Source organism: Lemur catta, chromosome 18, assembly GCF_020740605.2.
Source record: "Lemur catta isolate mLemCat1 chromosome 18, mLemCat1.pri, whole genome shotgun sequence".
Classification (NCBI taxonomy): Eukaryota; Metazoa; Chordata; class Mammalia; order Primates; family Lemuridae; genus Lemur; species Lemur catta.
Genome location: NC_059145.1, coordinates 32,499,435 through 32,515,412, shown reverse-complemented (window position 1 = coordinate 32,515,412; position 15,978 = coordinate 32,499,435). Strand labels below are relative to the sequence as shown.

The following is a 15,978-nucleotide window of genomic DNA, read 5'->3' as shown; positions in this document are numbered from 1 at the left end:
CCAGCCCAAGAGAGCTTTGTGATCTAATGACAGAGGGGAGAGCTCTTGCCTTAGGGATTGGATTTTTTTTTAGGATGAGTTGTTTGTGTAAGTATAAATGTGGAAGAATTACTACCCTACATGTCAAATATATTATCTTCCCGGAAATTTAACTCAATGCTTCCAAGTTCCCCAAGTGTGTAGTGTTCGTATCTCTTGCTGCTTGGATCCTATTAATTACATAACATTTATATTTCTCTCTACATGTTTTGCTTTCTGATTGTAAGAATTTATGAGCTTTTCCTTTAAAAATTTTGAACTGTTTTTTTGTATTTGCTGGTTTTCTCCAGTTAAAATTTCCATTTTTTAATATGTGAGAGACATATTAAAGAGCATAACATGTTTGCTTCTTGGGAGGGAAATTGGGAAGCTGTGGGACATTTGGAAGATGTATTTTTCACCGCACCACTGGACCTTTGGAACTCATTAAATTTTTTTCTAACTTTTTAAGCTTAATTTTATAATATAGCATAAATACGTTGACAAGCTTTTTTTTTTTTTTTTGGTTTGGTTTATGCATTTTCTCTTAACAAATTTAAGAATACAAAGTTTGTTGAGGTTGACCATGAATGGTCCATTGAAGGCATAATAATAAATTTACAGTCTCCTTCAGAATGATCTACTTAAACTTGATCCACTGACTTGCACCACAGACTTCAAAATGCGGTAGATGTGATGGCCTAATTCTTCCAACGGTTGTTGGGGATCAGCTGTGGCAAACTAGGCTGCATTCTCAGTTTCTTTCCTCAACATCAGTTTCTTTTAATTCTTCAACACTGGCAAGATTGTTGTTTACCATTCTATCTTTGAGAAGCATAATAGTGGGTCACTCTTCTTACTTAAATTTCTTCTTGTGTATGACTGACTCCAGGATCACTCATACTGTGTCCTTGATAATGGTAAGTTTGCAGTTCCATCAGTATGGTCCCCTTTCCAGATCTAAAATAGGCAAACTTTGTTGCCTCTTGGACATATAGAACATCCATTCTATCTGCCCTTAGCCCAGGAACAAAAATCACCTCTCTTATAGTAATCAGTGCTGGCTGTTGCTCTCTTAGCATATATTCTTATTCCATATTAGTTTTATTCTCATAGGTGAAAATATGAGGTAATTTCCACAAAGCTGCTATGTTGTAGGCTTCAAATACAAGTCAGTCGAATCTCTTCTATTATTCACATAGGCCAGACCAATACCAGCTGCCAGGGGACCTGACCTCCAACAATGCCATTGCCTCTGTAGAAGTTCTTGGCATACACTTGTATTGATCCTACTTTTCCTTTAGCACAACCTCCTCTTTGTCCTGTAAGCTCTACAAGAATTTCTGGGACAGAAAGTCCATGAGTAAAGCTAAAGCCATGAGCCCAGTAGTCTGTGATGAGATGATTTGTGGGATTCATTCCAGTTGCACTGCCCCCTCCCCCTGCCAAATCTCCTGACATCACACAAGTGACAGAAATGTAAATAATTTGTTTATACAGCTGATCTGCCTTTAATTCCATTTGGCAAACAGTCTGTACCATCCTGTAGTATTTGAATCTGTCTTCATTGGTTAGCACTATTGTGACAGGAGAGCCTTTTACCAACCAATGAAGGTCACATTACTTAATTTCAAATTTGCATCATTTGCAAAATTATAGGATGCCACCAGCACTCTCCTAGCTGGCTTCTGGGTGAGCCCAGCACACAGAGTGAAAAGGAGGTGCACATCTTCTTCTCCAGTGCAGGTAATAGTGGTGGCAATGATGTCATACTCTACACTGGGCAGTAGGCCCTTTTTTTAAGCATGCATACTATTCATGGGTGGGCTATAATTTTATCCATTCTTGCACTGTTGAGTATCTACCATCTTTTTTGTTTTTCAAAAACTGTTGTACATAGTGCTTTGCTGAATATCTAAATACCCAGATCTTTATTCTTATTTTTAATTATTTCTTTAGGCTGGATTCTCAGAAGTATATCAAAGGGTACATTTTTAATGCTCCCTTGGTATACCTTGCTAAACTGCTTTCCAGACAGGTTGTACCAATTTACATTCCCACGAATGCTGACTTGTAAAAAGTTTCTCTTAATGGCACTCTTGGAAGCACTGGATACTTATTATTTAAAATACTTTTTACTACTTTTATCAGTAAAAAATTGAATGCTTTAAGTTTTAATATTTCAAGGTTATTTAAAATATGTGTGTATGTATATATATGTATTCTTTCTATCTTTCCTCTGTTCATTGGCTTTTTAAAACCAGTTTTATTGAGGTACAATTACAGTCTATAAAAGTCATTCATTATAAAGTAAATTTAGTGCTTGAAGTCAGTGATTTTTAGTAATTTTATATAGTGCTACAACCATTACTATAATCTAGCTGTAAAACATTTCTGTCACCTCCAAAAGGTCACTATATCCATTTGCAGTCAATCTTCATTCCTACAACCTAGCCTCAGACAACCAGTGGTTTACTTTTTTTCTTTCTTTTTTCTTTTTTTTTTTTTCAGACAGAGTCTCACTCTGTTGCCCAGGCTAGAGTGCCATGGCGTCAGCCTAGCTCACAGCAACCTCAAACTCCTGGGCTCAAGCCATCCTCCTGCCTCAACCTCCCGAGTAGTTGGGACTACAGGCATGCCCCACCATGCCCAGCTAATTTTTTCTGTATATATTTTTAGTTGTCCATATAATTTCTTTCTATTTTTAGTAGAGATGGGGTCTCGCTCTTGCTCAGGCTAATCTTGAACTCCTGAGCTCAAAGGATCCACCCGCCTCGGCCTCCCAGAGTGCTAGGATTACAGGCGTGAGCCACCACGCCTGGCCTGGTTTACTTTCTGTTTCTGTAGATTTGCATATTCTAGAAAGTTCCAATAATCAATGTCATATAATACGTAATCTTCGTGTATGTCTTCTTTCATATAGCATTGTTTCTAAGGTTCATCCACATTGTAGAATGTATCAATAGTTAATTCATTTTTATTGCTGATAGACCATATTTTAATTCAGTGTTTGATAGACATTTGGACTGCTTCTAATTTTTGGTTATTATTAAACAATGCTGGCAGGAACATTTTTGTACAATTCTTTGTGTAGATATCTAGGAGTAGAATTGCCTGGCGCCCATTAAATTTTACATACTTACTTAACCACAAGAAATGTTTTCTTTAAAGAATTGATGACAACACTATACTTGAGAAGAAATATACAGTTAAAATGAGGTAAGAAAAATTAAAGTGTAATGATTGGAGCAGGCAAATGAAAAGTTCTAAAACATACAGTGTGACTGTGTATAATGGAAACCACTTCAAAATTTATTGGTAGGAGAGCAACTAATAGAGTCTAAAACCAAATGAAGGCAAATAAAATCAATGACCATCTAAATAAACATTGTAGCCGAGGTGTGGGGTGGTAAATCCACAACTAATGGAAGCGGAGTGCACTGTATGGGGGAAGGACACGCTTGTAGCCCTGGCTTGGATGAGGCAAACACATTACATGTAACCAAAATGTTTGTACCCCCATAATATCCTGAATTATAGACAAACAAACATTGAAAACTTTGATTCCAAGAAAAATGACAAAAATGGAAATGGGACATGATTGTATTCATTATGACAGAAAAATGAATATGTATAAAACACATAATATGCCTTTTCTAATATATTAGTTCATTAAATATAAAATGTCTGATTTTGAATCAAAAGTTTAGTTTATTATGTCTCAAACAAGAAGCAGTACAGTTAATCAAAGTATGTGCCTAAGCTATCAACACAGTTTTGCCATCTTTTTTTTTTTTTTGAGACAGAGTCTTACTTTGTTGCCTGGGCTCGAGTGAGTGCCGTGGCGTCAGCCTAGCTCACAGCAACCTCAAACTCCTGGGCTTAAGTGATCCTCCTGCCTCAGCCTCCTGAGTAGCTGGGACTACAGGCATGCACCACCATGCCTGGCTAATTTTTTCTATATATATTTTTAGTTGTCCAGATAATTTTTATTTCTATTTTTAGTAGAGACGGGGTCTCGCTCAGGCTGGTCTCGAACTCCTGAACTCGAGCGATCCACCCGCCTCGGCCTCCTAGAGTGCTAGGATTACAGGAGTGAGCCACTGCGCCCGGCCTAGTTTTGCCATCTTAACGGTAGCTTGCTTATGCCAGCAGCGAAGAAGCCTGGAGAGCGAGTGGTGATTAAATCATGAAAGGTGTTTTCCACAACTTGTTGAGAAATGAATATTTTTCCTTACAAGAAGTGGTCCAAAGTCTGGAAGTAGTGATAGTCATTTGGTGCAAGGTCTGGTAAATACAGTGGATGACAGAGAGTTTCCAAGTGCAGCTTCTGTAGGTTGAGCAGCATTGTTTTTGGGGCATGTGGTTTTACAAGAGGATTGGCCTGTCTCTATGACCAATCTCGGCTGCTTAATCACAAGCATCCCCATCATTTCATCCAGCTGGTTGCAGTAGACATCTGCTGTAATGGATTGACCAGATTTCATGAAGCTGTAGAGGATAATATCAGTGCTGGACCACCAAACAGATACCATTGCTTTTTTTGATGAATATTTGGTTTTGGACTGTGTTTCGGCACTTTATCTTTCATCCAACCATTGTGCTAAACGCTTGCAATTGTCTGAAAGAATCCATTTTTCATCACACGTAACAATACATTGTAGAAATCATTCGCCTTTATGGCATGACAGCAAAGAAAGGCAAGCTTTGAGACTATTTCTCTTCTGACACTCATTTAAATTATGCGGAACCCATCTATCCAGCTTCTTTACCTTGCCGATTTGTTTCAAATGGTCCAATATTGTTGGGATAATAATGTCAAACCTTGCTGCTAATTCATGCGCAGGTTGAGATGGATTCATTTCCACTATAGCTTTCAGCTCCTCATTATCCACCTTGGTCTCAGGTCACCCACGTGGCTCATTTTCAAGATTAAAATCACCAGAAGGGAACTTCTCAAACCCTCTATGTACTGTGCGTTTATTAGCCATATCCTTTCTAAACATTTTGTTGATATTTCTAGCTGTCTGTGCTGTATTGGTTCCATGAGGGAACTCATATTCGAAAATAACACTGATTTTTGACTTACCCATGGTTTCACAAAAATTGCTCTAAAAATTTTTTTGAAAGGTAATCACAAGCCAGAACATGCATTTGAAAGACTGAGGATGTACCTTCACAATAAAAATAAAACAAGAAGTGTCAAAGTGAAATGTCAGAGATATCAAGTGTCAAACTTAGTACTTAAGGAAATTGGACATTTCCTACTTAATAACCTTAATAAATATTTTATGAGTTGGTTGTTGAATTAGCAGAATCAAAATCTCTAGGGCTAGAAAGGTTATAATAGTGACATTAACTTTGTTGGTCTATTCCATGTGCAAAGCTTTGTGGCAAAGCCATTTAGACCCTTGTAGTAAAATTCTGAAGTAACTTTCATTTTAGTTTCCTTGAATGTACTTATGTTTTAGTAGTGAATTAATTAGGGAGGGAATAAACCAAAAGATAAAACAGGTTTAGATTTTCTCGTATGCTGAAGTTGGAGTCTGGTCCTGCCTTCCTCTCTACTCTTTTCTCTCTGTGACTCACTCAAACTCTAGAGGCACTAACCCAACATGGCTTTTTTCCTTCTGGCCCAGAGTGCTGCATGTTTTCTCTGCTGTGATCTGAATCCTGCTTTTCTAGCCCTGGCTAAATCCTGAATCCAGTTGTTCTTTAATACAATGACTCACATCTTGGGAGTTTTCCCCACCCCACTCCAAGAAAATGCTATTAACTTTTTCATTTCAAGTAAATAATTTTGTCTTGTCCTTTCTACTCTTTACTGATTTTGCTTTAGGCACTCATCTGAAAATATGGTTCCTGTTGACTTTTCAAAAAGTTCTTTGTGGAGTTTGTCTGTATGGGTGGGACAAAACACTTGTGAGTCATTCCCAATCAGTAGAGTATATATAGTACAGTCATCTAAGAGTAAGTGATTTTTAGTTTGACAAATTATCTGCCACAACATGATAAAGTAGAGCTAAAAGCAAGAAATGGAAATTGATCCTTGCTCTATTTATTTCCCCCTGTATCTTGTGTTCTTCTAACATCAAAGATTCTTTCCATTTCTGATAAATTTTTACTGTATCTGTAATATTTTTGCCTAATTTCTAGCATTATAGGTTTCTGCATCATCCCTGCTTAAATAGTTTTCCTCATTAAATAGGGCTATAAGATTTTTATACTGTCAATAGTTGAGTTTACATGAAGTCATAGGTGAGGGGGTAAAGTGTGATTATCAAGAGGTCAGGAATGATAAAAAGTAAAAATGTTTCTATTCATTTTGTCATGCTTGACAATTTTTGGTTTATTAAAATATATTATCGATTTACTATAATAATAATTTTCTTTAAATCTGCTATAATTGTAAATCATCTTCTCCTATAGGTAGTGAGTGGCACATCTGTGTTTGGTCCCTTTCGTCTTTTCCATTCATATTGACTTGACTACTTTAGGATGTCAGGAAGAGATGTCCCTATAGACTCTACTAATTTTTGAGAAGTTAATACAACAGAATTAGAGAGTCCAGGCTATTATGTGATGTGACTTTTTTTGATCTCTGTCAGCTTATTCAAGTCACTATGGCTTCTCGGCCTCTTGGATGTAACTTTTCCTGATTTTCCTTGTACCTTTCTTACTATTCTGTTTGAAATTCCTTCAAGCATTTTCTCCACTAGTTTTTCCTCAAATATTAGTATTCTTAAAAGTTCAGCCATTGTTTTCCCTGTAAGTGTTATTTTTGGATCATCTGATCTATCGCAGTAATTTTAATGACCATTCAAATACTGATGCTTTTCAAATATATTGAGCCCTGAGGTCTGACTTTTCTACCTGTCTGCGTACCTTTATTCACTGGATGTCCTGTGGAGAATCCAAAAGCAACATATCCAAAACTGAAATGATTCATTTACTACCCACCCCCATCTAGTATTTCTAAACACACATAATGGCATTATCTACCCAGTAGCCCAAGCTAGAAACTGCCTTTAATACTAAGCATATAGGATCTGTCAGTAAGCCCCTATACTACTTCTAACACTATCCTAGTTTAGGACCTTATTATTTTTTATTTCAGCAGCCTCTTAACGGTTCTCTAAGCCTTCAGTCTAGTACCCCTCAAGCCATTCCTTCCCTGAATGAAATAACAGTTTGATCTCTATACTTTCCCGACTAAACCTGATAGTGGCAAGTCCCTATCATCTCAATGATAGAGGTTATACTGCTTAATATGTTTTAAAAAGCTTGATGACTGCTTCTCTAGCCTCATCTTCTGTCATCCTCAGCCTTGTACTTCACATCCTAGCCCTCCTAACTCCCTTTCAGCCCCACACACTATGTTGTTTCTTACCTCTGTTTGCTTGAGCTGTTTCAATCCCCTCCACACTTATCCTGACTCACTCTTACTCAGCCTTCATGACTCACCATGGGGCAGCTCCTTTGGGAAGCCTTCTCAGGGTTGGGCCAAGTACCCTTCCTTTCTACTGCATCATTCTCGTTAATATATAAAACAGTGTAATTTTTCTCTTATTAAAAAATTCTCTTGACTCCACTTTTTCTTCTAGTTACTGCTCATTTCTTTGCTTCCCTTTAGAGCAAAGCTCCTTAAAAGATTTGTCTCTATATATGTGGCCTCTCATTCCTCTCTGTCCATTTTCTCTTGAATCATTTTGGTCAGGCTTTCATCCTCTACTACGTGTGCACTGTTCTTGTCAAGGTCATCAGTGGCTTTTAGGTTGCTATTTCCAGTGGTCACTTCTTGTTTCTTATCTTATTTGATCTATCAGCATCATTTGACAGTTGATCTCTCCCACATTCTTGGAAAACATCATTCACATGGCTTCCAGGATAAATCACTTTCTCTTGATTCTCTTCATACCTCAGTGGCCATTCTTTTCAATTTCTTTTGCCTGTTTTTCATCTCTGTGACCTCTGAACTTTGAACTATTCCAAGGCTCTGTCCTTGGACCTCTTGCTCCCTTGGTGATCTCATCCTGTCTCTTGTTTTTAAATTCTGTTTATATGCTGATGATAGCCAAATTTATATCTCAAGCTCAGACTTCTTCCTCTAAACTCTAGGCTCATATATCCAGCTATCTTTAAAAATTTTTTTATTGCCTGGTGCGGTGGCTCACTCCTGTAATCCTAGCACTCTGGGAGGCCGAGGCAGGAGGATCGCTCGAGGTCAGCAGTTCGAGACCAGCCTGAGCAAGAGCGAGACCCTGTCTCTACTAAAAATAGAAAGAAATTATATGGACAACTAAAAATATATATAGAAAAATGAGCCGGGCGCGGTGGCGCATGCCTGTAGTCCCAGCTACTTGGGAGGCTGAGGCGGAAGGATTGCTTAAGCCCAGGAGTTTGAGGTTGCTGTGAGCTAGGCTGACACCACAACACTCTAGCCAGGGCAACAGAGTGAGACTCTGTCTCCAAAAAAAAAAAAAAACAAATTTTTTTTTATTGTGGTAAAATAAATATAAAATTTACCATTTTTGAGTATACAGTTTAGTGGTATTATATACATTAATAGTGTTGTGCAACCATCACCACCATCCATCTCCGTAACTCTTTTCATCTTTCAAAACTGAAACTTTATATCTGTTAAATAATAACTCTTCATGTACTCCTCCCCCTCAATCCCTGGCAGCCACCATTCTACTCTCTGTCTCTTAGGATTTTGGACTACTCTACCTGAGATAAGTAAAATTGGACAGTATTTTTTTGACTTTTTGTGATTGGCTTATTTTACTCACTATAATGTCCTCAAGATTCATTCATGTTGTAACATATATCGAAATTTCTCTCCTTTTTAAGCCTGAATAGTATTCCATTGCATGTATTTTTTTTATTCCATATTTTGTTTATACATTCATCTGTCAATAGACATGTGGGTTGCTTCAACGTTTAAGCTATTGTGAATAATGCTGCTATGAACCTGAGTATACAAATCTCTCTTTGAGACCCTGCTTTTGGGTATATACCTAGAAGTGGAATTGCTGGGTCATATGGTAATTCTGTTTTGTTTTTCTTTTTTGCTCTGTTGTCCCGGCTCAAGTGCTTTGGCATGATCATAACTCCATGTAACTGCAAACTCCTGGGCTCACATAATCTCCCCCCCCCACCCCCTACCTCAGCCTCCAGCATACTTAGGACTATAGGCATGTGACACCACACCCAGATAATTTTTAAATTTTTTGTAGAGATGGGGCCTTGCTGTGCTGCCCAAGCTATTAGTCTCAAACTCCTGACCTCAAGTGATCATCCTGTTTTACCCTCCCAAAGTGCTGGGATTATAGGTGTGAGCTACCATGCCTGGCTGGTGATTATATTTTTAATTTTTTGAGGAACCACCATACTGTTTCCCATAGTGGACATACCATTTTACATTCCCATCAATAGTGCATTGGTGGGATACTCCATATTGTCATCAACACTTATTTTCTGCTTTTTTTTTTTTTTTTGAGACAGAGTCTCACTTTGTTACCTGGGCTAGAGTGAGTGCCGTGGCGTCAGCCTAGCTCACAGCAACCTCAAACTCCTGGGCTTAAGTGATCCTACTGCCTCAGCCTCCCAAGTAGCTGGGACTACAGGCATGCGCCTGGCTAATTTTTTCTATATATATTTTTAGTTGTCCAGATAATTTATTTATATTCTTAGTAGAGACAGGGTCTCGCTCAGGGTGGTCTCAAATTCCTGACCTCGAGCCATCTACCCGCCTCGGCCTCCCAGAGTGCTAGGATTACAGGCGTGAGCCACCGTGCCCAGCCTTTTCTGCTTTTTTTGATGGTAGCTATCTTACTGGGTATAAGAGGTTATCTCATTATAGTTTTTATTTCCACTTCTCTGATGATTAGTGATGTTGAGCATCTTTTCATGTACTTATTGATAATCTTCTATCTTCTTTGGATAAATGTCTATTTAAGTCCTCTGCCTATTTTTGAATTGGGTTCTTTGTTGTTGTTCAGTTTTAGGAGTTCTCTGCATATTCTGGATGTCAATCCCTTATCAGATTTATGATTTGTAAATATTTTCTCTCATTCTGTGGGTTGCCTTTTTACTTTGTTGATTGTGTCTTTTGATGCACAAAGTTCTTAATTTTCATGAAGTTCACTTTGTCCATTTTTTCTTTTGTTGCCTTTGCCTTTGGTGTCATATCCAAGAAATCACTGCAAAATCCAATGTCTTGAAGCTTTTGCTGTATGTTTCCCTCTAAGAGTTTTGTACTTTCAGGTCTTACATTTAGGTTATTGATCCATTTTGAGTTAATTTTTGTATGTGGTGTTAGGTGAGGATCCAACTTTGTTCTTTTGATTGTGGATATCCAGTTTTCCTAGCACCATTTGTGTGTTGACTTTGTATCCTGCTATTTTGCTGAATTCACTTACTAGTTTTAACAGTTTTTTGTGGACTCTAGGATTTTCTACATATAAGATCATATCATCAATGAACAGAGATAATTTTACTTCTTCCTTTCCAATTTGGATGCTTTATATTTCTTTTTCTTGTCTGATTGCTCTGGTGAGAACTTCTAGTACTATGTTGAATAGAAGTGGTGAAAGTAGGCATTCTTGCCCTTGTTCATGATCTTAGAGGAAAAGCTTTTAGTTTTTAACCATTGGGTATGATGTTCATTGTGGGTTTTTCATACATGGCTTTTACTATGTTGAGGTGGTTTCTTTCTATTCCCACTTTGTTGAATGTTTTTTTAAATCATGAAAGGATGTTGAATTTTGTCAAAAGCTTTGTCTGCATCAGTTGAGATGATCATGTGGTATTTTTCCTTTATTCTGTTAATATGGTATGTTACATTTGTCAGTTTTTGTATGTTGGACCATCCTTGCATTCCAAAAATAAATCTCACTTGGTCAAAGTGTATAATTCTGTTAATATGCTGATGAATTTGGTTTGCTAGTATTTTTTGAGGATTTTTGCATCAATTTTCATAATGTTCTGTAGTTTTCTTGTAGTGTCTTTGTCTGTCTTTGGTATCAGGGTAGTACTGGCTTCATAGAATGAGTTAGAAAGTTTTCTTTCCTCTCCAATTGTTTGGAAAAGTTTGAGAAGGAGTGGTGTCCTTTTTGACATTTTCATCTGATGTCCAACAGACCCCTCAAATTTAATATGTCCAAAAATGAACTCCTGTCACCTCCCCCCATCCCAATAAAAAAAAAACTTCCCACCTTTAGCCCTCTCAATTCACATAGAGGCAACTACATCCTTCTAAGTTGCCTGGGTTGAAAATTTTGGCATCATTCTTGACCCCTTTCTTTCATATTGTACATCCAATCTGTCAGGAAATCTTTTGCAGTATAAACATCATTTTTTGTCTGAGCTATATTGTGTAAAAGGTTAATATTATACTTTTTCAGTTTTACAGCCTTGTTTGATTTTAAGGGAAGGGATCTGGAAGACCATGGTTACCCTCATGTAAAAAATCTCTGGTGGGTTGCTGGAGCTGTTCCATTTAGAACTGGGTCCTATAATCTGAACGAAAAAAGAACAATTGAGCTGTGAAACTCCTTGAGTACATTTCAAAAATCAGTGATTTTACCTCAGATGTCTGTTCTTCATGTACACAAGGTGATGACTAGTTTACTAACCTTTTGAATTTATTGAACTTCTTTCCTCTTTGACCTCCCTTGATGTTTACCTCTTTTCTCTCTGGCAAATTCTGTTTTTGTGTGCTATTCTCTCATTGTGTAGTTAGATTTGTCTCCCTGGATTTTTTTTTTTTTTTTTTGGTTTTCTTTCCCTTTTTCATCTTCCTTCCTCTCTTCCTAAATGGCCATATTACGGAATTCAAGATTTGTTAGGCTGGCTGGGCGTGGTGGCTCATGCCTGTAATCTTAGCACTCTGGGAGGCCGAGGCCGGCGGATTGTTTGAGCTCAGGAGTTCGAGACCAGCTTGAGCAAGAGCGAGACACCGTCTCTACTAAAAAAAAAAAATAGAAAGAAACTATATGGACAGCTAAAAATATATATAGAAAAATTAGCCAGGCATGGTGGCACATGCCTGTAGTCCCAGCTACTCGGGAGGCTGAGGCAGGAGGATTGCTTGAGCCCAGGGGTTTGAGGTTGCTGTGAGCTAGGCTGATGCCACGGCATTCTAGCCCGGGCAACAGAGCAAGACTCTGTCTCAAAAAAAAAAAAAAAAAAAAGATTTGTTAGGCTTATTGAATAAAGTTTTATATATTTCTTAAAAGCTTATATATTTCTTTAAGATTTCTCTTTGTGAAGATAAGGACGGTAAACACTTTGTACACATTCTTTCAGATTTTTGTTTTCTAAGGATGTAGCATATAGCATTTTAACAAAAAGTGATCATTGTATCTTGGATATATTTTAATTTCAGTGCCTATAACTCTATCTCATTATTTTTGATGAATGTACTATTTTAATATATTTTATCAGATGATCACGTTATAGTTTGGATGAGCATTGTATACAGTTGTTTCTGGTTTTATTAATCTTGCTTCTGTGAACATACTTATATTGCTGAATCATTTTCCAAAAAAGTTATCAGTTTACATGCCCATGTCTAGTACAGTGGGCTCCCTGTAACCGTGGATTCAGCCAACTATGGATCAAAAATATTTGGAAGAAAAAAAGGGTGGTTAGGTCTGTACTGGACATGTACAGAATTTTTTTCTTGTCATTATTCCCTAAACAATACATTATAACAGTGATTTACCTATGATTTATTATATTAGGGATTATAAGTTACCTAGAGATGATTTATAGCATATGGGAGAATGTATATAGGTTATATGCAACTACCATACCATTTTATATAAGGGACTTGAACATATGTGGATTTTAGTATATGCAGGAAGGTCCTGGAACCAATCCCCCATGTGGATACCAATGGATGACTGGTATGAGAATGCCGTTTTCTTCACAGTCTTGCCAGAGCCAGTTCTCACTAGTCTTAATCTTTTTTTTTTTTTTTTTTAACTCAAACAGGGAAATTGGACATTTTATACCCAATATATCTCGTCATTTACCTGACCTTTGACAAAATAATTCCAGTTTTAGGACAGTATAATTCAAGGTTTCATTTAATAGCCACTTCTCTTCACACTCCAGCATGTATACTGGGTTATAATAACACCATTCGTCTTACACATAGGTTTGTAGGTATAAAGTGGACCATTCAGCCAAAATTTTTCCCAAGGGACTTTTAGATGAAACTTTTCTATGTTGCAACAAAACTCTATAAACAAACACAGACAATAGAGGGAATCTCCAACACAAAATGCCGTGGCTGACCAAATAGAAACCACAAACAAGAACCGAATTATCCTAATCCAAAGGGGACAAAGTGAGAACCAATTTCAACATTTCCCAATCCCCCCCACCCCCAGGTTCCTTGGGAACCGCTAATGAACTCAATCCGAACCAGGTTCTCAAGTTCTCCTTAACCTCTTGATTTCCCATCCCAAATCAGCACCTCAGAACAAATCCAACAGAGAGGTCTGAAAACCCCCCATATGAGTGGAAACAGGGTCTCAGCATCCTGGGGAACTTTACTTACAAATGGCCATGGCTGTCATGACACTTCATGAATCTGTTTACTTCTCAACTCAGTTCAGGTTGGTCGGAGCTGCATCCATTTGCAGAGAAAGAGACAGGACTCCTTTGGAGCTAAAAGGCCCCCAGCAGCTGTTGGGAAAATTCCTTTCTTTCCTATCCAAAAAGACGATGTTACTGCCCATGGCTTGATCCAGAGCTGCTCTCTGCCTCTTCCAGCATTCACAGGGTGCCATTCTACTGGGAAGCCGATGGCCCCACCCAGGGATTCCAAAATCTGTTACTGAAAGCTTGGCACTTGTCCCTGAGGCGGCATCAGAAGAATGAAGACAAGTGGTTTGAGGAGAAGGAAAAGGAAAGAGAAATGAGTTTTATTAATTTGCCAGCAAATGAGGAGGTTGGAGACTTCTGTCTGAAATGCCATCATCCTACTAGTCTTAATGGTTGCCAAACTTATATATTGATCATTTTGTTAACTGCCCATCTTTGTGAGCTTTTAGGTCTCTTGAGAGTCAGCTGCCTACTTGCCCCTTCCAATACATGGATACATGCCTTTTTTTTTATTTTTTTAAGTGGAAAATTCAGATAGTGTAGGGTGGTTGTAATGGAAAACCCCCCACCCCTGCCCTTATAGTTTATACATTATCCCAAGTAGTATTTTGAGTTTTGAACAGAGTGAATTATGTCCTTCGGTGAGCATTATTCTGTCTTGACTGGGTTTCTGGGCCAGTAGGGCCCTTGTTTAGAAATGGAATTATGACATCTGCTAATTCTGTTTGGCTTAATTTATTCATAAGCTGGTTCACATTGTTAATTGAACAGCTATAGATTGCTAATATAAGCATATTTCCATATATATAGGAGCTGACTAGTAATTTTCTTTTGCTATATAACTCCACTTAGGGATTCCCATATCACAGTGTTAAATATTTTTTATAATTGGTTTTCAGTCCATGCTGAGAGGCAGAGTCTTAGCTGCTTTCCTTCTATTCCCAGGTTGTCGTTATGTATCATAATACTCGTGGGTAGTGGGGGCAGTGGCATACTATTTTTAACACCTGTATATGTTAGAGTTCAACTGTTATTGATCTATTTATATGTGTATTAGCTGTTTAAGTAATTAACTGGCAAAGAACTGTATTTTTAAGAACCTTAACCAGTAAAGGAAAGCCTTGAATCAGTTCCCTGACTGAGGAAAGTCAAAGTGATTACATATTTATATCTATTCCATGAATTTAAAAGTTACTGTGTACAAATACTGTGCTAAATGCTTTACATGTTTTAGGTAATGTTACCTTTACAACAGACACTGAAGTAGGTAGTGATATTATCCTCAGTTAACAAAAAGGAGGCTCAGAGAGGTTAAGTAACTTGATCATGGTCACACAGTAAATGAGGTGATGATGGTGGTTGAATTCAAACCTTTAATTTATGTTTTGCTTCTCATAGGATGTTGCCATTTGGATGCAATACAGTTTGGCCTATCTTACATTAAATCAGAACTTCATAGCTTCCATTCTAGAGTGTGAATTATTTCATTTGTTCCTTCTACATTTAAAAAAATCATTTATGACTTGTGCCTGTTGGAACTTCCTGACAGGAAATGAACATTACAGATTGGGAAAGATGGGATTATAGTACTGTTTAAAGTATGGTTTGAAATGGAGATTTGGAAGTTAGCGCTTACCTTGGAACAAAGCCTGAATTTCTGATTTAGTTGAAGGAAAGTGTTTATTTAGTGAGAAATGTTATCTGAGAGAGGAATCTTGTTTGTTAAGATGTTTAAACAAGAGGAGCCTCTTAACAGGTAGAGAGTGTGGGTGGGTGGAAGCAAGGGCTTTTCAGGCCTAAGAACAGCATAAGCAAACACACAGAGGCTGGGGCTTGTGTAGGGAACTATTATACTATTAATGGTAGGTAAGCAAGGATAGAATAGATGGTACTTTTAGGAAGAGTGGAAGATCAGGTTAGATAGGGTGATTGTGTATAAATTGTAAAAGCCTTGGGGAGACAAATCTCTAGAAGAATTAACTACCACTAAAAATGGAGAGACATGAGTAAAGACCAAGGTGTTTTAAACATTAAAATTATATGCCAACTTGACCGGGTGAGGTGGCTCATGACTGTAATCCTAGCACTCTGGGAGGCTGAGGCAGGTGGATCGTTTGAGCTCAGGAGTTTGAGGCCAGCCTGAGCAAGAGCGAGACCCCGTCTCTACTAAAATAGAAAGAAATTATATGGACAGCTAAAATATATATATAGAAAAAATTAGCCGGGCATGGTGGCGCGTGCTTGTAGTCCCAGCTACTCAGGAGGCTGAGGCAGGAGGATTGCTTGAGCCCAGGAGTTTGAGGTTGCTGTGAGCTAGGCTGACGCCACGGCACTCTAGCC

General features: G+C 37.9%; 1 protein-coding gene and 1 pseudogene across 34 annotated transcripts in view; one reads left to right on the top strand and one right to left on the bottom strand.

Annotated features, from left to right (window-relative positions):
* LOC123623575 (sarcolemma associated protein) overlaps positions 1–15,978 on the top strand; it is a 132,205-nt gene that overhangs the window by 29,539 nt on the left and 86,688 nt on the right. The gene's annotated exons all lie outside the window — the stretch shown is intronic.
* LOC123623611 lies at positions 659–8,050 on the bottom strand (annotated as a pseudogene).